The following is a 22,631-nucleotide window of genomic DNA, read 5'->3' as shown; positions in this document are numbered from 1 at the left end:
AGCAATTTGGTAGCAGAGCCTTTTACCTCAGTGCATCACTACTCCGACAATTGCTACTTCTCTCTGTAAAAACCCCACACCCCCAAACCCCACAAGGGGAATGTATCAGTCAGGGTCCAATCAGGAAATGGAAACCACACAGTGACTTGAACAGGGAAAGTTTAATAATAAGGAATCATTAACTATAACAGGGGATTGGGATAAAGAAAGGCTGGCTAGTAATTGGTGGAGAAAACTCAGATGAATACAGTAGTAGCGGATATAGGGAGCAGTCACTACACCTAGAGCTGAGAGAGACATAAAGAAGGAGCAGTCTGCAAGAGGGTCTCCCTCCACAGACGGAGATCCAGACCTCACTGAAGAAGGTGCAGCCAGGGCTCACTGGATGGTGAGGTCTGCTGAAGTGCTGTGCTAGCTGGAGTCACTGAGGAACAGTTCGCTGGGGGTTGAGGGGAGCTGCGCAGGGAGAAGTGCCGGTGCTGCTGGCTGCTAGGTTCTACGGAAACCATGCATGTAGCTGGACCAGGTGCTGCAGAAGCCTCGCGCTGCGGGAGGCTGCCCAGGGGAGCACACTGGAACCTGGAAAGCTGGCCCCCTCCTCCCCCAGTCTCTTTCCAGAGCCCACTACTGAGAAAGCTTAGCATCTGGCCAGCTGGCAAAGGAGAAATATTTTAAGGTCCAGGTGCATTATCACCGAGGAACAGTCTTGGAGCTGAAAGGCAATAACCTGATAACTGGCACATGGAACAGAGAACCTGGAGTCCCTTGATTGAGAATATTTTAACTCCATTTGGTAGCTCTCAGCTCCAGACAGGGCTTCCAGAAAGGAAAATCTCCAGGCTCAGGGAAGAGGAAAAGGACCCAGGAATTCCAGAAGACAGATCAGCAAGGGGAAACGTATACCCAGTCAGAGAATACTGTTGTGGAAGGGAAGAACCCATAATAAATGTTTCTGTGCTTTTTAATCGAGGTATAAATTATATGCAATTAAGTGCACTAATCTTAAGGGTACTACCTGAGAAAGTTTTGCCTATGTATAAACCCACGTGATCATGCCCCAGATCAAGAGAGAACATTTCCAGCATCCCAGAGGGCTCTCTTGTTCTATTCCCAGTCAACACAGAAATTCCACTATTCTGACTCCTATCATCATAGATTGGTTTTCCTTGTTTTTAATTTCACGTATATGGAGTTATGTAGTATCTGCTCTTTGGTGTCTGCTTTCTTTATCATTGTCTCTGTGAAATTCATCCAAGTTTTGGTGAGCAGGAAAACCAGAACAATGTTTAAGCCAAAAAAGAGACAGAAAGAAAATTCAGCCATGTTGCTTACTAGACTGTTTCCTGTGGAGACATGTCTAGTTACAAGAGTATCTACATACCTGCTCTCCATGACGTAGATTTGTGACTATATTTCCAGATCCTCAGGCGATCATCACGTTATTGGTTGTGTGATGTTCCCTTGTGCGGGCCCAGCAAGCTCAGGTAAATAGATAAGCCTCTGAACTGAGAGATACCATCCAGTGGGTGGGGAAGGGCAGGCCTTGAACCATCTGTGTCACTGCTGAGTCTCCAGAGTCTGGAAGTGGCAAAGTGAACATGGAAAGGAGGACCTCAGGGAGCAGATTCAGGCACTCAACAGACAGGGCTTAGCCAGAGCAAAGTGGACTGGGGTCTACAGTGGGGCTAGACTTGGGGCATCCTGGAGGGGCTATAAGGTAGAGCACCCCAGTTAAGACCCTGTTTTAGCAAAAAATCTACTAAGTTAGTGTATTTATTTATTTTAAAAATAAATTTATCTATTTTTGGCTGCATTGGGTCTTCATTGCTGCGTGTGGGCTTTCTCTAGTTGTAGTGAGCAGGGGCTACTCTTCGTTGTGGTGCGCAGGCTTCTCATTGCGGTGGCTTCTCTTGCCGTGGGGCACAGTCTCTAAGCGCACAGGCTTCAGTAGTTGTGGCTCGTGGGCTCTAGAGCACAGGCCCAGTAGTTGTGGTGCACGGACTTAGTTGCTCCGCGCCACGTGGGATCTTCCCGGACCAGGGCTCGAACCCGTGTCCCCTGCATTGGCAAGCGGATTCTTAACCACTGCGCCACCAGGGAAACTCTAAGTTAGTGTATTGAGAATACCTCTATCCTTGGTATCTGATCACTTTGGCTTGCCTATCAAGAATACTTCTACCCTTGATATCCAATCAAATTATTCTTAGTAATTTTCTTATCCACTGACCTCCTCACTCTGCTCATTGGCTATAAATTCCCGACTGTCTTTGCTGTATTTGGAGTCTGAGTACCTCCTGAAATTACGTGCAAAATTATGTGTATTTTTGTGTTATTAGTATTTTTTTTTAACCTCGGAAGAAGATTTATACTGTTCATCACATTCTCCAAATGTTGGTAACCTTAAAAAATATTACAAACCACACCATACTTATTTTCAGGTAGAATACATCTATTTTCATGGTTTCAAGTTGATAGTTCCCAAATGTATTTATCATATGCAAGTTCTCTTCTATATTCTATTTTTATGTCTGCCACATTCAGATTCAAACTCCATACCCCTAACCCTTTCATTTCTACTGTCCCAACACCTATCCCAATTTGGTTCCTCTTTATTTTTTTTCCCTTGGAATAAACTTCTGAAGGTTTTCTCTGCCCTTAAACGCAATTAAACGCCAGAAGTGTTTCTTTGAAAATGCTACGTTTTGTCAAATTTTTCCTAGTCCCATTTTGGAGCATCTTCACTTTGTACTGAAATTTCTGGTCTCCTAGCTTCTAGCTTTTTTTTCAGGGTGAGTCCAGCCTTTATGGCATTGCTATTTTTATATTTAATAGATTGTTCCCACACTCTCAACTCCATATCATTTATTGGAGTGTTTGAGACTCAGAGGTGAACAGGTGACAGGCGCTTAGAAAACTCACTTAAGTGCCACCACCTTCCAGATCCCAGATCCGGTTGGGGGTGAGAGGGTTGGGACTGATGAGCTGGTCCTTTTTGCTCCTGCCCTGGGGTTCAGCACCTGAGGCTGCAGTGGGGCTCAGCAGGTGATGCAGGGAACTTTGGTTGCAAGAAAGGAATCTATCGGAAGGATACTGGCAGATTTCATGAGGCCTAAGGATTGGAAGTGTAGGAGACCTCAGGAGGATTTGGGGACCAGAAAGGCAGGGACTGAGTTTCTCTCTCTTGTTTTTGTTCACATGCACGCTCCTTCTCTCTGGCTCTGCAAGGGGTCTCTTGTTTGCTTCTCTCTTCCTGTGTCCCCACTTCCGAGCTTCTCTCAGCTCTCTCTACCACATGTCCAATAAAATTTGGCTGTTTCAGCCTCATTCTCAGAGGCCTCCAAGTGAAGGGCCCGTGGAGCCCATCTCAGTCTCGAGCAAGAGTAACCAGCTGGTAACATCTGCTCCCCATGCTCTTTGGACCCTCGGGGGTTCAGGCAACCAGGATGAGGGGAAATTTGGTGCAGTCATAGCCTCTGGGGTTGTGGGGAAAGGGAACTCTAAGAAGCATGGTCAACATTATAATTCAGCTATACTTCAATAAAATTGAAAGCTATACTTCAATAAAATAAAAAAAATTTTTTGTTTGTAAAAAAAAAAAAAAAAAATCGTGGTCAGGAGAAGTGATGGGTGATTTTAGTGCCCGGGAAAAGAGGAGCAGGTGAGGTCTGGCATTGAGAAAATTGTCTTCTGGAGTTCCCCATCCAGAACCACCTCTGTAGTTAGCTTTGCTCTAATGAGAGTCTGAGGGCTTAATCAGCTCTGAAACGGAATGACAGTGGCTGTAGGGAAAGAACTAGTAGCTGTGCCTCTTGCTGATGGGAACTGGGTGGCAGGACATTTGGAAACCTGCTGAGGTTCCATTACTAGGGAAAGAGTGTTAGGCAAAGAGACAGGAAAGCCCCATGGGGGCTTTCCAAACTGAGATCACGGGGGCCGAGACTTTGGACCCCTAAGGACCAGGATTGAATTCTCAGCTCTGTCATTTCTTAGGCAATGTGAACATTGAATGAGTCACTTATTCTGATACCAGTTTCATCTTCCATAAATTGAGATAATAACACTTATCCTACAGGGTGGGTGCTAAAATTAGAGCTAACAATTGCATGGATCATGGTGCTCTAGAAGCTACACACTAAAAACCAGGAGAGAGGAGGTGAGTGCCGCTGTGCGTCTCCCTGATTGCATGGAAGGTGCTGTTGTAGGCTTTCAACAGTGCAGGCTTAGTATGAGATCTGGGGGCCTTTTAAGGACCTTACAAGGATGTTTGAGACCTCAAATTAAATGACTGGCTCAAAACACTAAACAAAAGCTCCATAACTGAAACTGACAAAGGTTAAGTCATCTGCAACTCAACTAACTCCTAGGTGATGTCTTAAATTATTCTTAAATACAAACTCTACAAGAGTTACACAGGACATAGTATGTCCGCATCAGAGTGCCTAGCTTTGTATAATATTTTGGCTCCCCCACTTAGGAGCTGTGTGATTTGGGGCAAGTCACTGAGCCTCTCTGTGCCTGTTCCTCATCTGCAAAATGGGAATAATAATAGTGCCTACTTCAGAAGGTTGTTGTAAAATACTTAGAATGGTGCATGGCACATAGCCAGTCTTGCTATTAGTATATTTACTGTAGGATGAGGGTGCATTTTAAATGCTTGATATAATTAAGGTAGGGCCTCCAAAGTAAGGGACTGAGCCTCATAAAACTCTTAAAACAGCCCTGATCATGTTTGAGTGACCATATTTTTATGTAAATCAGGTGTAACTTAGATCATAAACCACAGATGTGCAATTGTATCTTCATAAAAATTAATGGTCCTCTGCAGGGCGCTACTGCTCCCCAGAGAATTTTGGAAATTTGTATTTTTTTTTGGTCATAATGAATAGGGGTTACTGCCGGCATTTAGTGGGGCCACACTGGCACAACAAAAGATTTCTCCTGTGTCCCTCAGGACTTTTAAATAGAAGTGAAAAACCTGTTTATAATGATGCAATTCTAGAATCTAACTGAACCTGGAATTAGGTAGGTGAAAAACCTGCTTATAATTATTTGAACCCAGAACTAATTCCATTTTACAAACCAACACAAAGTGTTTTTATGCTCTTTGGTTTTATTGGCAAGGTTTAGTTAAATAGCAGATTTCCTGGGAAGCAACAATGGCATACATCAAGGAAAGATTGTACTGTGTTTTATTTCAGTTCACCATTTTGAGAAGTTGCCGACAGCAATCCTCTTGTATTATTGGAGTCACCAAATATGTCCGCCATTTTTTTTTTTTTTTTTTTTGCGGTACGCAGGCCTCTCACTGTTGTGGCCTCTCCCGTTGCGGAGCACAGGCTCCGGACGCGCAGGCTCAGCGGCCATGGCTCACAGGCCCAGCCGCTCCGCGGCATGTGGGATCTTCCTGGACCGGGGCACGAACCCGTGTCCCCTGCATCAGCAGGCGGACTCTCAACCACTGCGCCACCAGGGAAGCCCTGTCCGCCTTTTAACCTTCATCTTCATGGTAATTCTGCATTTACATAGGAATATAGTGATTTGGCCTGTATGACAAAATGTCAAATATAAAGGAAAAGAGTCAACAATATTCAGTTGAATATTGAAAATTTGGTTTTATATCTGCCCACGTTGAACCCTTGTGAACATGCCAACTCTGCAGTTCTTTTCTAATAAACAGTGACTCCCCCATCAAGATAAAGTGAAGATTTTACAAAGAAACACATTTATAAAGTTGATAGCATATCACACTTCTGAGATTTAAAGGAAAAGTTTGAAAGCTAGAATTTTGAAATAATATGAAGCCTTGCAAAATAGGGTAAGCAACACATTGTAGGGGGAAAAAAGTCAAATTACCAGCAAACGAGAGGTTATGAGAACGATGATAGGAGAAAATCCAACTGAAATGTTATTTTTATTCCACTGAATTCTGATGATACTGTTCTAAGAAAAATCAGAGATGGTGAAAGCTATTGAACATCAGCTGTGAGTTGGGATCAGGCTAGGAAATTTTGATTTCCTAGTGGACGAGAGCCCCCTGGGGGATAAGGAAGCGCTCTGCTCACATGGATGAGGTTAAGGGATAAAAAAGCCACAGTGGAAATTTACTTTCAAAGTTAATGACAATTGATACAGAGGCATTGACAGTAAAACGAAACCCTTGAAAATGATTTCATAGAAACAATAATTCCCTTTTCCAATATCATTGTATGTGCCACAGACTGAGCCTCAGCTACAATTTGCTGACAACATGGGTTTGTAGGCCATTAAAAAAAATTAGCAATCTAGAAACAATAAATGCTGGAGAGGGTGTGGAGAAAAGGGAACACTCTTGCACTGCTGGTGGGAATGTGAATTGGTACAGCCACTATGGAGAACAGTATGGAGATTCTTTAAAAAACTACAAATAGAACTACCATATGACCCAACAATCCCACTACTGGGCATATACCCTGAGAAAACCATAATTCAAAAAGAGTCATGTACCAAAATGTTCATTGCAGCTCTATTTACAATAGCCAGAGGATGGAAGCAACCTAAGTGCCCATCATCTGATGAATGGATAAAGAAGATGTGGCACATATATACAATGGAATATTAGCCATAAAAAGAAACGAAATTGAGTTATTTGTAGTGAGGTGGATGGACCTAGAGTCTGTCATACAGAGTGAAGTAAGTCAGAAAGAGAAAGACAAATACTGTATGCTAACACATATATATGGAATCTAAAAAAAAAAATGTCATGAAGAACCTAGGGGTAAGACAGGAATAAAGACACAGACCTACTAGAGAATGGACTTGAGGATATGGGGAGGGGGAAGGGTAAGCTGGGCCAACGTGAGAGAGTGGCATGGACATATATACACTACCAAACGTAAAATCGATAGCTAGTGGGAAGCAGCCGCATAGCACAGGGAGATCAGTTCGGTGCTTTGTGACCACCTAGAGGGGTGGGATAGGGAGGGTGGGAGGGAGGGAGATGCAAGAGGGAAGAGATATGGGGACATATGTATATGTATAACTGATTCACTTTGTTATAAAGCAGAAACTAACACAACATTGTGAAGCAATTATACTCCAATAAAGATGTAAAAAAAATGATTAAAAAAATTAGCAACAGATGTTTAGCACAATGCAAAGAAAATTGTGTTTTCTTTTATTTATTTTGGATTCCTTGCCGTTTTTCAGGATTTTCACTGTTACTCTGATACAGTCCCAATGCTAACTTCTCTAAGACCTCTCGTCTACTCTTCCAATTCAGCTTCTATTCTCCACCACCCGATGAAGCGAAAGAACCCCAGGCCACAGTGAAATAAATGGGGTCCAAAAGTCAAGTGTGTAAAATGTAGGGCTGTAGTTTTTGCAATTTAAAAAAAAAATTATTTATTTATTTTGGCCGTGCCGGGTCTCAGTTGCAGCATGCGGACTCCTAGTTGTGGCATGCGGACTCTTAGTTGCGGCATGCATGCGGGATCTAGTTCCCTGACCAGGTATTGAACCGGGGCCCCCCGCATTGGGAGTGCAGAGTCTTACCCACTGGACCACCAGGGAAGTCCCTGCATTTTTGCGATGTTAATAAAAACTATTTTCCCAGAGGTCTGTACTATCAAAAAAAGGCACAGAGGTAAATATATTGAAGCATGTTGTACACAAGTATCCACATACCCAACTGAGCAAGTTCCAACTCAGTTATGTTCAACCTGTCCTCTCCATCTCCTGTGATCCCCCCATACCCCGCCTGCACCGTCAAAAGCCTGCAACAGCGTCGCCTGGGATTCTCCTGCAAATTCGACCACACACACTCAATCAAGCACCTTCCATGTAATCATGGAGACTCAAGCAAGCATACATCCTATCTCTCCATCTTTGTGTGTGTGTGTGTGTGTGTGTGTGTGTGCATGCGCGTGTATGCGTGTACATGGGGCCCAAAGACTAAACTGATGACAATGGCTAGCTTTAGAGCACCATGAATTATACATGTTCCAAACATTATTTAAAAAAAAAAATTTTTTTATTGAAGCATGGTTGATTCACAATTTAAAAAAATATTAATTAATTAATTTATTTAGGCCATGCTGCTGCAGCTTGTGAAACCTTAGTTGAACCCATGCCGTCGGCAGTGAAAGCACGGAGTCCTAACCATTGGACTGCCAAGGAATTCCCTACAATGTTGTGTTAGTTTCTGGTGTAGAGCAAAGTGGTTCAGTTATACATATATATAATAGTTTGCAACTACTTGTCCCAAACTCCCAATACATCCCTCCCCCCCTTACCCTCCTCCTTGGCAACCGCAAGTCTGTTTTCTATGTGTGAATCTGTTTCTGTTTCATAGAATAGTTCATTTGTGTCATATTTTAGATTCCATATATAAGCAATATCATATGGCATTTGTCTTTTTCTTTCTGATTACTTCACTTAATCTGATAATCTCTAGGTTCATCCATGTTGCTGCAAATGGCATTATTTCATCCATTTATATGCCTTAGTATCAGTAGTATTCCATTGTCTATATGTACCACATCTTCTTTATCCATTCATCTGTCGATGGACACTTAGGTTGCTTCCGTGTCTTGGCTATTGTAAAGAGTGCTGCTATGAACATTGGGGTGCACGTATCTTTTTGAATTATAGCTTTGTCTGGATGTATGCCCAGGAGTGGGATTGCTGGATCATATGGCAACTCTATTTTTAGTTTTTTGAGGAACTTCCATACTGTTTTCCATAGTGGCTGCACCAATTTACCCTTCCACCAACAGTGTAGGAGGGTTCCCTTTTCTCCACACCCTCGCCAGCATTTATTATTTGTAGACTTTTAAATGATGGCCATTCTGACTGGTGTGAGGTGGTATCTCGTTGTGGTTTTGATTTGCATTTCTCTGATAATTAGTGATGTTGAGCATCTTTTCATGTGCTTATTGGCCATCTGTAAGCCTTCTTTGGAGAAATGTCTATTTAGGTCTTCTGCCCATTTTTTGATTGTGTTGTTTGTTTTTTTGTTATTGAGCTGCATGAGCTACCAAACATTATCTTTAATCATAGCACCAACCCTGTAGGGTAAGTGTTATTATCCTTTTCGTCTGCCTCAGTTTGAGACTCAGGTTTGGCAACAAGGGCTGGTCAGGGGCCTGGAGAGAATCCCATTATATTAAAATATGCATTATCTTCGGGTTTATTGTATATGATCTTCAAGGTCTTTTTAAATACTAATATGCATGCACTGAATGGGTATTGAAATTTCAAGACAGGAGATATGATCTCTGAGATATTTCATCACTCTTTTCCTCCATGTCATACAAAAAGGTGTTTTTTTCTTCACTACTCACAGTAAGGCTAATGTCATGAGAATATTGTTCTTTATGTTTTCTGCCTTGACAGCCTATAATTTGCTTAACATGTTATTCCTGTTTCCATTAAGGTTATTCCTTCCTTCTCTTATCATATACAAATGAACCTGGTGTGTTATTGTATATCTTAACACTAATTTAAATTCTGATGATAATTGGAACCACTCTCTTTCATTCTACTGCATTTATTGTAAGGAAACGCTTCCAATATTCTTACTTTTAAATCCAAACTGACTCATATAAGGGAGTGCAATCATCTGACTCTATTATGTATTCTAATATAGTTATGCTGGAGCATTTATATATCGAAATGTACATTATTTCATTATGGATCATTTTTATCTCTCCTTTTAATTTCACTTAGGATATGAAAATGAGAAAAGCCATCCATGGCACCTGGGAGTTGGCCTGGCTCACTGCTCAGCATTGTGTTCTCCTGTTGCACATCAACAATTTCACAGATCGCCAGTATGAGATGAAGCCACTCTGAGACCCTGATGGATCTAGACAAAAACAAGAACACTCTGTAATCATGTCTGAACACAGACAAATGTGATCGTGGTCCAAACCAGAGAAATGACTAAACATCTCCCTATCTTGGCTAGTACAGGTGTCTGCTGCTCCTTTACAATGATACCTTTAGTCTTACTCTAATCTACCCTCCTTCTGGGTCACATTTATCAAAAGACCCAACTGTAGGATGATTCCCACTTCTCAGCAGCATCTAATCCAAAGCAAAGCACCACTTCCATGAATCCTCCTGAAAGTCACCTAACAAACCTAAATCCTCCAAGTCCCTTCTACCACATTTCCCTGGGGTGCATATTCTCCCTCCTTGCAAAGAGCAATAGATTTAACTTATTCAACTGTAAGTGTGTTCCTGAGGGTCTCTGGCTGGGAGGCATTGACAGATATTATAGTGTCATCTACCTATATATCATCTATCTATATATCATCTATCTATCTCTAGTCTTTGCAATCATGTATGTAGACAGATTATATTATCTATGAATTTCAGTTCAAGATAGTAAAGGACCTTTACAAAGTATTTGTTACAAAAAGAGGGTATTGAGTTTGGTAGGATCATTGATAGTAATTTTCTGAACTTGACTCTGTCTACAGGTAAATCATGGTATGCTGTTTTGTCTGCATATAAATCCTGTGTGTGAATGTAGGTTTCACACAGGATGTCACTTAAATAGGCAGGTAGTGTCAAATTACAAAAAAAGAAAAAAAAGTCCTGAAACTAAATACGGCACAAACTACTCTGCTTTGCAGCTTAAGAAAAATGACTGGTTAAAGACAACCAACCGAATGGGAAAAGATATTTGCAAATCATAAATCTGATAAGGTATTAATATCCAAAATATGTAAAGAACTCATACAACTCAATAGTAAAAAAATTAAACAATCTGATTTAAAAATGGGCAGAAGATCTGAATAGACATTTTTCCAAAGAAGACATGCAGATGGTCAACAAGTAAATGAAAAGGTGTCCAACGTCACTAATCATCAGGGAAATGTAAATCAAAACTACAATGAGATATCACGTCACACCTGTCAGAATGGCTGTCATCAAAAAGACAAGAAATAACAAGTGTTGGCGAGGATGTGGAGAAAAGGGAACACTTGTGCCCTGTTGGTGGGAATCTACATTGGTGCAGCCACTATGGAAAACCATATGGAGGTTCCTTGAAAAATTAAAAATAGAACTACCATGTGATTCAACAATTCACTTCTGGGTATTTATCCAAAGGAAATAAAAATACTAATTAGAAAAGACATCTGCACCCCAATGTTCATTGTAGCATTATTTAAAATAGCCAAGATATGGAAGCAACCTAAGTGTCTGTCAATGGATGAATGGACAAAGAAAATGCAGTGTACATATGTACAATGGAATATTATTTAGCCATAAAAAAGAATGAAATCTTGCCATTTGCAACGACATGGATGGACCTTGAGGGCATTACGCTAAGTGAAATAAGTCAGACAGAGAAAGACAGGTACCGTATGATCCCACTTACATGTGGAATCTAAAAACAAACAAAAAACAAACAGATCCAAGCTCATGGATAGAGAGAACAGACTGGTGGTCACCAGAGAGGGGGTGGGTGAAATGAGAGGAGAGGGTTAAAAAATATAAACTCCCAGCTATCAAATAAATAAGTCATGGGGATGTAATGGACAGCATGGGGCTACAGTTAATAATACTGTATTGTATATTTGAAAGTTGCTAAGAGGGTGGATCTTAAAAGTTTTCATCACAAGAGGAAGAAAGAAAGAAAAGAAGGAAGAAAGAAAGAAAAGAAACATGCCTGGGAAGGGCCTGTTTGGAGTTCCTCTTGTCTGGCAGTGCTCTGGTTTTGATCCCTTTGTCATTGCTCCATGCTTCCTGTTAATCGGACATTTGGGGCACAGTTGTCTGGTCATTAAACCTTGTTATTCCCATTGAGGACATTCATGTATCCCTATCATTTGCCTTTCAAACTTGTGCTTTTCCTTCTGACGAACTGTCACCACATCTGGCATCTCACCCATCTTGCCAGAAGCTGTTAAATAACGAGTGAATAGAAGTGTTTTTATGACCTTGCGGAATGAAACTGCCATCCTTTCTTTCTTTTCAAATATTAGCGACTAAAAAAGAGGTTGGGGGCACTTAGGAAATTTTGAGAAGCCCCAATGATAATGATAAATGATGTTTTACGAATGAAAAAAATGTCTCTGCTTAACGTAGGCATTGTGTTTCCCAACCTCACACCTCTTCCGGCCCACACCCTCCCCCAATCAGCATGCTTTTGCCACTTGCTGGCTCCCTTGGTGCACAATGGAGAGCAATTTGTCAAGGAGTTTGCTTTTAATATGGTGTAGGAGGAGGTGGTGTAGACACTTAGGGCTGAACATCAACATATGAACTAATCAGGTCACTGCCACCTCCCACTCTAGATCTGAGAGCGCCGGGGAGCTTTGTTTTGTTCGCCGATTCCTCCCGAGTGCTTAGAAGGAGCTGGAGAAATAGTGCACGCAGAAAAAGATCCAAGAATCAGTCCATCCATCAGTGACTCATCCATCTCCCTCCTCATTTCCCCAGATTAGGCGTGTAACCTCTGGGTACCTGGGGCCAGTCTGCCCTCGCCCGGGCGGGCGTGGCATAAGAAGGCACAGCAGTGCTGGGGCCTAGCTTTGGGCACCCACGCAGGACGCGAAGCTTCCTCCCCCGCGCAGCCTCTGCGTCCCGAATCTGGTGCGGTGCCAGGCGCTGAGGATACAAACGACCCAGGAGGGGCGGGTACACCATCCCGTCTGGACACTCTTCCGAGCGAGCTGCGAGGCCGGACCTCCAGGCTGAGGCAGGAAAAGAAAGTGCGGCGCGGGGGGAGGCGCGCTCCTCCCTTGGGCGCCCGCTGGGGCGGGCAGACGCGCCACGCGCCTCAGCGTCCCCGCAGCCCCTCGCCTGCGCAGAGGTGGGCTCCGGGCTGAGTTCCTGACCTCCGCCCCAGTCCCTAGGAGGGGAGAGGAACTGCGCAGGGGTGAGGGGCCCTGGCACCCCGGCCATTCTCAGGCCGGAACCCCTTTAACAAGAGGGTGGCCGGGGAGCACATCAGGCACAGCCGGGGGCAGCCTGGCAGAACTGGACTCCGTGCGTTCCTCACGGTTTACTAGATAGTTCTGTGCCCTTAGTACAGTTTTAATTTTGATTTCGTTGAAAAAAAAAATCGAGCGTATTACCCGTATTCTTTCTTTTGTACATGATAAAACAATCAGAAGTACAAAGGAAGTTAAATGTCTCTCCCAACTCTGTCTGCCAGTCCCCACGCTCCTAGATTGTCCTGGGACACCAGGACAGGTTGATGCGCTAGGCAGTGAGGATGCTGCCACGCGGAGATTGGTCCTTGGGGACTGTGTCCCTGGAGAGTGGGGTTGCTAGGGGAAGTTAAGGAACTGTTTTCAGGAGGCCGGAGGGCCCCCGAGGGTGGGCGCACAGTGCTGGGAGAAGGACGTTTTTTCCTGTTAATTGTGGGGGAGGAGGGCCTCTATGCAGTCTTTAAAGAATTGCGAATTAGAGAGGAAAGCGGCCTCGTTACCAGGGACACCATTGGCAGTGAGGAAGGCGGAAGGGTAATCTCTGGACTCTCCTGGAAACTGGAAGGCCCAGAGTTTGTGGGTGAGGGGAGAGAAGAGAGAGGGAGAGGGAAAGGGGAGGCGGGGGAGAGAGAGAGGCTTGTGGGGACGGGGATGGGTACCTCAGAGGGGGCTTAAGAGGTTGGGGGACTTGAAACATAAACCATTATCCTTCCTGTGGTCCCTTTTGTACCCACAGACTATTGAAGAGAGAGGAAATATGATGGTAGGCACTCAGTAACCCGGGCTAATGAACTAAATAGTTAACTGTATACTCTTCAACCATCAAACTGGAATAATGCCCACTGTGGTCCTGTAATTAACTTCCAGTCCCACCTAACCAAGATACTAGTAAAATCCTCAGCTGGGTGTGATGTAGGGTTGATCTCAGGTGGCCTCGGCCTGCAGTGGCTTGAAGCAGGGTTTCGGTTCCCGGCCAGAGATTGAGTCTGGGTCACGGCAGTGAGAGAGCTGAATCCTAGCCACTAGACCAGTGGTCAGTGACAAGGCCATGGCCCTTCAGCTTTGCAGAAAAGAATTCCCACAAAGACGGAGAGTAGTGAAACAAAGTGTTTATTAGGAGGAAAAAGAGTACAGTACGGGTGGATAGACACACAGGCGGACTCAGAGAAAGAGTTGTGCCCTCATGGTAGTTTAAATCACTTATATGGGGCATTTCTTCCAGGTTTCCTTTGGCCAATCATTTTAAATTGCCTGGTTCTGAGTCTGTATTTGGTATATCTCAGGATCCTCCCATGTGTGCTCTCGCATCTCTCAGCTAAGATGGATTCCAGAGAAGAGGCCTATGGGTAGCTTAGCATCACTTCCCTTTTGACCTCCAAGGAGCTTTCTAGTCGGGAAGGTCTCCTTGACTTTGAGAATGAGAAATATGTGGTCTCTTATCTCTTATCTGGGCAGGGCCCAGCCTCCTCTCTCAATTGTCCTGCTATTTTCATGTTGGAGTATCGGTCCACAGGGAACGAGCTCCAGCTGTTTACCCTGGGCGGGGAGGGTGGGGGAAGGGTGCTATCTATCTCCTGCCTCAGGGGGATGTCCTTGTTCTAAGCATGTGCATTTCTTCCCATGATTTCATCATCCAGTTTTACTTAACGATGTGTACCAACGCTAGCGCTTTGTTGATGCAGCTTGGGCAACACGATGGGGCGATGCATGACCAGTTCCACTAGTAACTCGTAGAGTAAGTTCCCTCCCAGTGTCCTGGGGACCATGCTTCTCTGGAAGGGGAAGGAGGAACTGGGAATAAGAAACAAGGCTTTGTTTGCTACTCCCTTTATTAAAACAATATCAGGGAGACGCAAGAGGGAAGAGATATGGGAACATATGTATATGTATAACTGATTCACTTGGTTATAAAGCAGAAACTAACACACCATTGTAAAGCAATTATACCCCAATAAAGATGTTAAAAAAAACCCAACAATATCAATATTTAGTATCTATGTTACAGCAAGGTCCTGGTTTTCCTCGCATCTCCCTGGCTACTCTTTCTTGGTTTGCCTCACGAGCGCCTGCCTTCTTTTTTCCAGTTAGGTGTGGTGCCTCCCAGAGTCCCGTTCCAAGCCCTCTTCCCCTCACCCTATCCCTCAGCAATCTCACCCACTCCCATAAATGGCTTTAATGACCATCTATGACTTTCAGATTGCCCTCTCTACCCACCCCTTTCTCTTGAGCTCCAGACAAGTTCATCCACCTGCTTCCAGAACAACACCTTAAACTTCATGTCTCCATCCAGAATTCATCTCTTCTTCTCCAGCCCCCAGTGTGGATTTCGTTTTCTCAGTGACTGCATTTACTTTCTTCCTCAGCTGTACAAGCTTTTGCTTGTCCCACCCTCCCCGACCCCCCGACCCTACTGACCTCCAGCCGTGATGTCCTGAGTGGGAACCTCTAAATCAGCTTCCCAGTCCTTGCACTTTTCTTCTCATCCAGCCACCGTCACCTGTTAGTCTCCTAACTGGTCTCCCTGCTTCCAGGTTTGCCCTCCAGGCCTCACTCCACATGGAGCCTGAGTGATGTTTCCAAAATGGAAATCTGATCATTACTGTCAGCTTTAGGATAAATGCCAAATGCCTTCATGTGGCCTAGAAGGATGCTGACCCTTGTCTGCCTTTCCACCTTCATGGCTCAGCGCTCCAAGCTCAAACACGGAGGTCCAGTCATCCCACTTTCATTCACTTCCTTCGGTGTTTATGCAATGACCTGGGGACGTTTCCTATGGCCGGTTCCCTTTTTCCTGACTGTTTCCCTTACCGCTCTTCCCTTGGCCATATGCATCCTTCAGGTCCCTGTGGTGACATCACTTTTCTAGGAAGCTTTCCCTGATTCACAGGTCTGGATTAGCTGCCCCTCATCACAGTCCCTTTCAGACTGTACTTACCTTGCTGTTTATTTGCCTTTCTTCTCCCACAACCATAATGAGCTTGAAGGCAGGGACCTGTGCATCTGGGTCACGTCATTATTCTCATGTCCCAGCATGGGGTCTGGCATATAGTATCCATATATGCTCAATAAATATTGAATAACTGCTTGAATGAATAAATGAAAGAATTAAACGTGTGAAAATAGATGAAAACCAATCAAAGGAGAACAAGAAAAGGCTTTATATTCAGGGCTTGCTATAGCAAGGGAGTTAGCCACCTTTATTTGCTTTTTGGCAAAGACTCAAAGACAGGCAGAGGAATGGGAACGCTTCATAGTGGGAAAGAAAAGAGAAGGCATCAGTTATGCCTCGATTGGAGGCTGTTGGCATAGGGAAGCTGCAGGCTGGCTAACTAGAAGTGGGGTATCATGTGATTGTTTAGGGATGCATATTTGGCTTTCTTTGGTTGGTCCTAAGTTGCAAGCAGGGCAAAAGTTAGGGAAGCTGTTCGTTATTAATCAGGTCCTTCCCATTTTGGGTCCGTTGTTATAGGGGTTGTTATTTGGCTACCTGGACTGGTTAGAAGTGCGTGATAGCTGACTGTTTACAAGTCTGATTTATAGATAGCAGGCTGGCTTCCTGGGCTGGTTGCTGCAGGTTGTGGGTCAGAGTTTTATTTTTATATATGGTCTGGTCATTGCGCATATGTATATTCAGAATCTCAAGCTAATATGTATTGAGCATCTACTGTACACCATCCTGTGTATTAATTGTTGTTTATGCAGAACCTTATTTATTTCTCACCGTACCTCTGTGCGGTAGGTATTACCATGTCTGCTTAACCCTGATCACTTCCTCCTTTGAAGCTGATGTTAGTCACATTTTCTTTCTTCTGGCCATCCTTACCACCTCCCCCTCCTCCAAACTCACCGCAGACTGGGCTCTGAGTTCTTCTCCAGCCCAAGGTTGCCGTCTTCCAAGCATGTCAGTATCCTTACTCAGTTCCTTCCCACAGCACTAGACTCCCAGTTCTGGATTTCCTTATCTTCAGTGACCTTCACCTGCAATACTTTTCAGTCAGCCATGCCTTGGTCATCAGGCACGTCAGTCATCTTCAGCAGGAAAGGCCTCATCTCTGATATGTAAATCCTACCATCCAACCTCTTAGTGTGGTTGAAATACATTCTACCCTTTTAGCCCTGCCAGGCAGTAATTAATTCTGGGTAAGAGCATTATGGTAGATTTCAAAATACTTTAAACTACTTTTTGTTATTTTCTAAGATGTCTAAAATACGTAACATGAAAAAGAAAAAAAAGCCTCTAAGCATTATTTTTTTAATTTAAAAACAAGTGTCACCTACCTGCACACCCATCAATCTATCATTCTCCTTCTGGAGGATACAGGGAAGGGATAAAGTCCATAGAACATTGTATAGTTGTAATCAGACTGCAGTCAGAACCGATAATGATGGAGTTCATTTAAAATGAAGTTACTGTTATTCTTTTGGAAGGTCTCCAACAATCATGACAAACACAGTTGACATAAATCACGTTTGAGTGGCCATGTTCCATTATGCTGAGTATGATGGTTAATTAACTTGGCTGGGCCACGGTACTCAGTTGTTTGGTCAAACATCAGTCTAGATGTTGTTATGAAGGTATTTTTTAAAAAATATTTATTTATTTTTTTGGCTGTGCTGAGTCTTTTTTTTTTTTAAATAAATTTATTTATTTATCTTATCTTTGGCTGCATTGGGTGTTCGTTGCTGCGTGCGGGCTTTCTCTAGTTGCGGCAAGTGGGGGCTACTCTTCGTTGTGGCGCGCAGGCTTCTCATTGTGGTGGCTCCTCTTGTTGCGGAGCATGGGTTCTAGGTTCACGGGCTTCAGTAGTTGTGGCACGTGGGCTCAGTAGTTGTGGCGCATGGGCTTAGTTGCTCCACGGCATGTAGGATCTTCCCGGACCAGGGGTCAAACCCGTGTCCCCTGCATTGACAGGTGGATTCTTAACCACTGCGCCACCAGGGAAGCCCGCTGTGCTGAGTCTTAGTTGCTGCGTGTGGGATCTTCCTTGCGGCATGCGGGATCTTTTTTTTTTGAGTTGTGGCATGTGGGATCTAGTTCCCAGACCAGGGATTGAACCGGGGCCCCCTGCATTGTGAGCGTGGAGTCTTACCTACTGGACCACCAGGGAAATCCCTGTGAAGGTTTTTTGTTTTGTTTTGTTTTGTTTTGCAGTACTCGGGTCTCTCACCGTTGTGGCCTCTCTGGTTGCGGAGCACAGGCTCCGGATGCGCAGGCTCAGCGGCCATGGCTCACGGGCCTAGCTGCTCCGCGGCATGTGGGATCTTCCCAGACTGAGGCACGAACCTGTGTCCCCTGCATCGGCAGGTGGACTCCCAACCACTGCACCACCAGGGAAGCCCCCTGTGAAGGTATTTTTAACAAATGTGTTTAACATTTAAATTAGTATACTTTGAATATGCAGATTACTCTCCGTAGTGTGGGTGGGCCTCATCCAATCAGTTGAAAGCCTTAAAAGAAAAGTCTACGGTGTCCTGAGGAAGAAGGAATTCTGCCTCCAGACTGCCTTCACACTCAAGATGGCAACATCAACTCTCCCCTGGGTCTCCAGCCTGCTGGCGTGCCCTGAAGATTTTGGACTTGCCAGTCCTCAAGTTCTCATGAGTCCATTCCTTAAATTCTCTGTCTGTCTATCCATATCCTATTGGTTCTGATTCCCTAGAGAGCCATGACTGATTCGCTGGGCCAGGGCCAGATGTGCAGGACAAGAATTCCCGCACACAGCACAAATGAAGATAAACAGGACCCACCTCTAAATTACTTCCCATCTCTCTCCTAGCCGTCAGTTTTCTGCACCTCCAATTACTCCTCTTTAAGTCAGGCCCAGCATCTGATAAGACTTATTTACATTTGTTGACTGAGGGATTCTACTTTAGCAGGTGGTTCTCAGCCAGTGTGTGATGTCATTAGCATTTTAAGCTTCTTGTTTCCAAGCTGAAGAAGTAAGAGTCTTACCATTATCCTTGAATAAAGGATGGTCTACTAACAGGGAAAGAGAGGTGTTTATCGTAAGGCATCCTGAAAGTAAATCTGTGTTAAGTCTTCAGGGAGAGGGTGCAGCCAGATTTTATGGAGAAAAAAAGAATACAGAAATATCTAACTTTTGCTATTTTTCAGTGATAAGCGATCATATGGACCCCTTGCTATGGCCTCTCCCAGGGCTTTGGATGGAAGATATAAAGTGAGGGGTCCTGGGAATTCCCTGGCAGTCCAGTGGTTAGGATTCGGTGCTTTCACTGCTGGGGGCGCACAAGCCGCTGGTAAAGCTGGCTCTGTTTCTGGGCTTTTTAGGGTGGGGACAGAAAGAAGGGTGCTGGCCTTTCCTTAGGTTGGTTCCTGCTTTGCTGGGGAGGAAAGCTGAGGCTGGCCTGGTTCCAGCTGCTGGAGGAAGACGTCTCTTCCTTAGACCCAGAATGTCGCTCCTCTGCAAGCCCAGCCCATGTGACTTGCCAGACCCTTGCCCCACTTCCATCCTTTCCCTTGCTCCCCTTCTTTGCTTTAACCCCTGTCCTACTGTTTCCAGGGCCTGTTTCCACACTCTTGCACCCTGCTTCTTTAGGGAGTGTCCAGGCATATTTCAGAGGACAATGTGTAGCCCATCTCGCCCTCCATCTGCAAATGCAAATCCCTCTCTGTGCGTCATAGAGATTTTCTGTCTCTGAGGACAGCATCTCTGACTGCGTGTGCCATGGCAGAATTGCCACTGCTTCATGTGTGGGCACTTTTCTCTGTGGTCCTTTGTCCACATCTATGGCCAGCATCTCCTCCCGTCTTCCTGCCTCTTCAGACTTCCAAATGCTGCGTTTATCATCTCACATAAGCAGACACATGCTATCAGAAGCAGTTTTCTAATTGTACCCAGGGATAAGTATTTTTATATAGTTTGCTTTCATATATTTCACTGAGTATGTGAATTTGTTAGCACCTCCTCTCCTCATTCTGGGAGGAACTCAGTGACTGGCTGGAAAGTTCTGCAGGTTCCAGGGGCTGCAGTTTTCCCTCTTGGCTCCAAGTCCCTGCATCTCCAGAACCACTGAGGTCATCTGTGCCCCATGTTTCATGGCGGTTCTTCCCCTTCTGCTCCCACCACCTGAAATCTGGGCCTTTTCTTTGATCTTGCCCCAGAATCACTCACACAAGACACATGTACGTGTATCATAAGACTTTACTGAAAGACTCTGCATAAGCAGTGGAGTTGTTTTATGTCACAGCGGAACCCAAACAACTTAAAATTACACAAATGTAATCCTCGTTTCTTACACCCACCTTTGGGAATTCCTCCCTTGCCTCCTTTCTCCCCAGACTTGAGCCCTGCTAAACTGATTGCCACCCCCTTTCCCCTCATCCCTTACTCCCTGAGGCAGAAGTAGCCTCCTCCAGTTTAGATTAGAAAACAGCAACAACAAAACCAGCTCTTCTTCCTGTTACACTTTAGTGTGAATAAAAAACAGAGAGAAATGAAGAAAACAGAAGTCCTCACTACGATGTGAAAACAGAGCCCCTTCCCTTTCACACATTTCACCACTTCAGCCGCCGGCGGCACTCACATGCACACGCTAAGCCAGCCCCGCCTCAGACACGCAGAGCCCTGCCGAGTCCCCAGAGACCCTCCATCTCTCTCTGTTCCCTCATTTCATTTCTTCCTCTTGGATCCCAAAAGCTGTCAAAGAAAAACACTACTCCTGCTCTCACTTCATGTAAGTCCATGGTTAGGAACCATACTGAATAGCGAGACAGGAAGGAGACAGGCCTGGAGAGAACAGAGAGATAGATAGCAGGAATCCTAGGAACTGGAAGGTTCATTTAGGAACAAGGAAGGCAACCCCTGTGATGGAAAGCCACATTGCACATCCCAGGACAATTCTGCACTAGGCACACAGTGGGCATCCTCAAAACTCTCATTACAAAGGGTGCAGCACAGGGACAGATTCTATACCTAGACACCCCCATCTCGTAGTTGGGCCCCTGCCCGGAGCTTCTCAAGCTCTTCACTGCCCTCGCCTATGGGTCACAGGTGGTACTTGGCACCTGGGACCTTTCTCCAGGGGGAGAAGCGATCATGCCAGAGGCTGCAGAGGCCGTAGATGGCGGCCAGCAAGGCAGCCCCTGAGGCCAGGTGCCAGCAGAAGAAGATGGTGAGGAAGGTGAGGTCCGTGGGGTCTTCCCCTCTCCAGGGCTGCCCCGAGGGCAGCGTGTACATCAGGATGCTTAGCTGCATCAGACAGCTGCTGAGCACCAGCCCCATCCAAGTCTTGAGCACCCAGAGCTGGGGCTGGCCGGGGACCCAGATCTCGATGGCGAGTGCCAGGCCGACCGGGAAGGCAGGCACTGTGAACAGCGCGTGCACGCGGGTCTCCAGGGCGCCCTTGTGCTCGGCGTGGGTCACCACCAGCAGCACCAGCGCACGGAAGGCCAGAGCCTCGGCCGCCTGCTCCAGCTTCACACGCCTGGCTCACGATGTCCACCACGCCACTGAGGAGGAAGGACCGGTACGTGGTGAAGTGCCGCCACTCGTCCTTGAACGTGACGGTCACCGAGGGGCCTCCCAGTCCACCATCATCAGCCGCTTTGTTCCTGGCGGGTAGAAGAACTCGGGGAAGGTGAGAATCAGGGAGAAAACCACCTTCCGCACTCCTTCCACAGGGACCAGCTGCCACCACCTGTGCCCTCGCTTCTCCCTTGGGGGCAGAGGGGCTTTGAGGAACCTCTGTCCCCGTAACAGGGCCAAGGACACCAGCACCGAGTAGTAGAGTGAGAAGAAGAAGAAGATCCCTGCTACCAGGTGTCCCCCGAGGGTTCCCATGGTCTCAGTGTGTATGTCAGGGCCACCAGGGCGACAGCGGGAGATGAGCAGCAACCTCGCAGGCACCCCTCACAAGCAAGAGTGGCTACTTTTGAACAGCGGGGAGATCTGCCCGATCCAGCCCCACCCATGCTTCCCACACAGGGGAAGGTGTCCAAAGCATCTGAGTCACTCCTGGGTGGGACCTGTTTCGGAGGCGTGATGGTGGGCGTGCGTGCGTTGCACCACACTCTGTTCCGTACTTAGATGCTAGGCCTGGGATTTCAACCTCTTGCCCCTCACTGTAGGCACTGGTTTGCCCTTTCTCTCACAGTCTCTGCCCCACCGCTCCACAAGGAGAGGGGAGGGAAAGAGTTAGGTGCTCCAGGAAAGAGACTTCTCTTCCACGGGCGGTCTCTTGGTGCCAGGCATGTTACATAATTTTTTTCTCATTTAACTCCATCAACATTGGGAGACTGGGATTGACATATATACAGTACTGTGTATAAAATAGACAACTAATGAGAACCTACTGTATAGCACAGGGAACTCTACTCTATGCTCTGTGGTGAGCTAAATGGGAAGGAAATCCAAAAAAGAGGGGATATATGTATACATATAGCTGATTCACTTCACTGTACAGCAGAAACTCACACAACATTGTAAAGCAACTATACTCCAATAAAAATTAATTTAAAAAATCCCTCAACAACTCTGTAAGGAAGTTATTGCTAAACAAATTTTACAGGTGACATGAAGGCTCGGGGTGGGGGCGGGGGAAGGGACATGCATGAGGTCCCTTCTAGCAGCCAGCACAGCAGAGGCTGGATGGGGACCGGGTCTGTTCATTTATCTGCACAGTGACTGAATTTCAGCTCCAACGCTTGCCACTCACATGACTGCGAGCAAGTTAACTTTGTCTTCT

At 45.4% G+C, this 22,631-nt stretch overlaps 1 pseudogene; it reads right to left on the bottom strand.

Annotated features, from left to right (window-relative positions):
- Positions 1–20,860: 20,860 nt before the first annotated feature.
- On the bottom strand, positions 20,861–21,727 carry LOC113622153 (transmembrane epididymal protein 1A-like; annotated as a pseudogene).
- Positions 21,728–22,631: the final 904 nt, after the last annotated feature.

This window comes from Aethalodelphis obliquidens, unplaced genomic scaffold (genome assembly GCF_003676395.1).
Source record: "Aethalodelphis obliquidens isolate GAN/ISIS:26980383/991018 unplaced genomic scaffold, ASM367639v1 scaffold1, whole genome shotgun sequence".
Classification (NCBI taxonomy): Eukaryota; Metazoa; Chordata; class Mammalia; order Artiodactyla; family Delphinidae; genus Aethalodelphis; species Aethalodelphis obliquidens.
The sequence above is the reverse complement of the archived record's forward strand: the minus strand, read 5'-3'. Positions and strand labels throughout refer to the sequence as shown.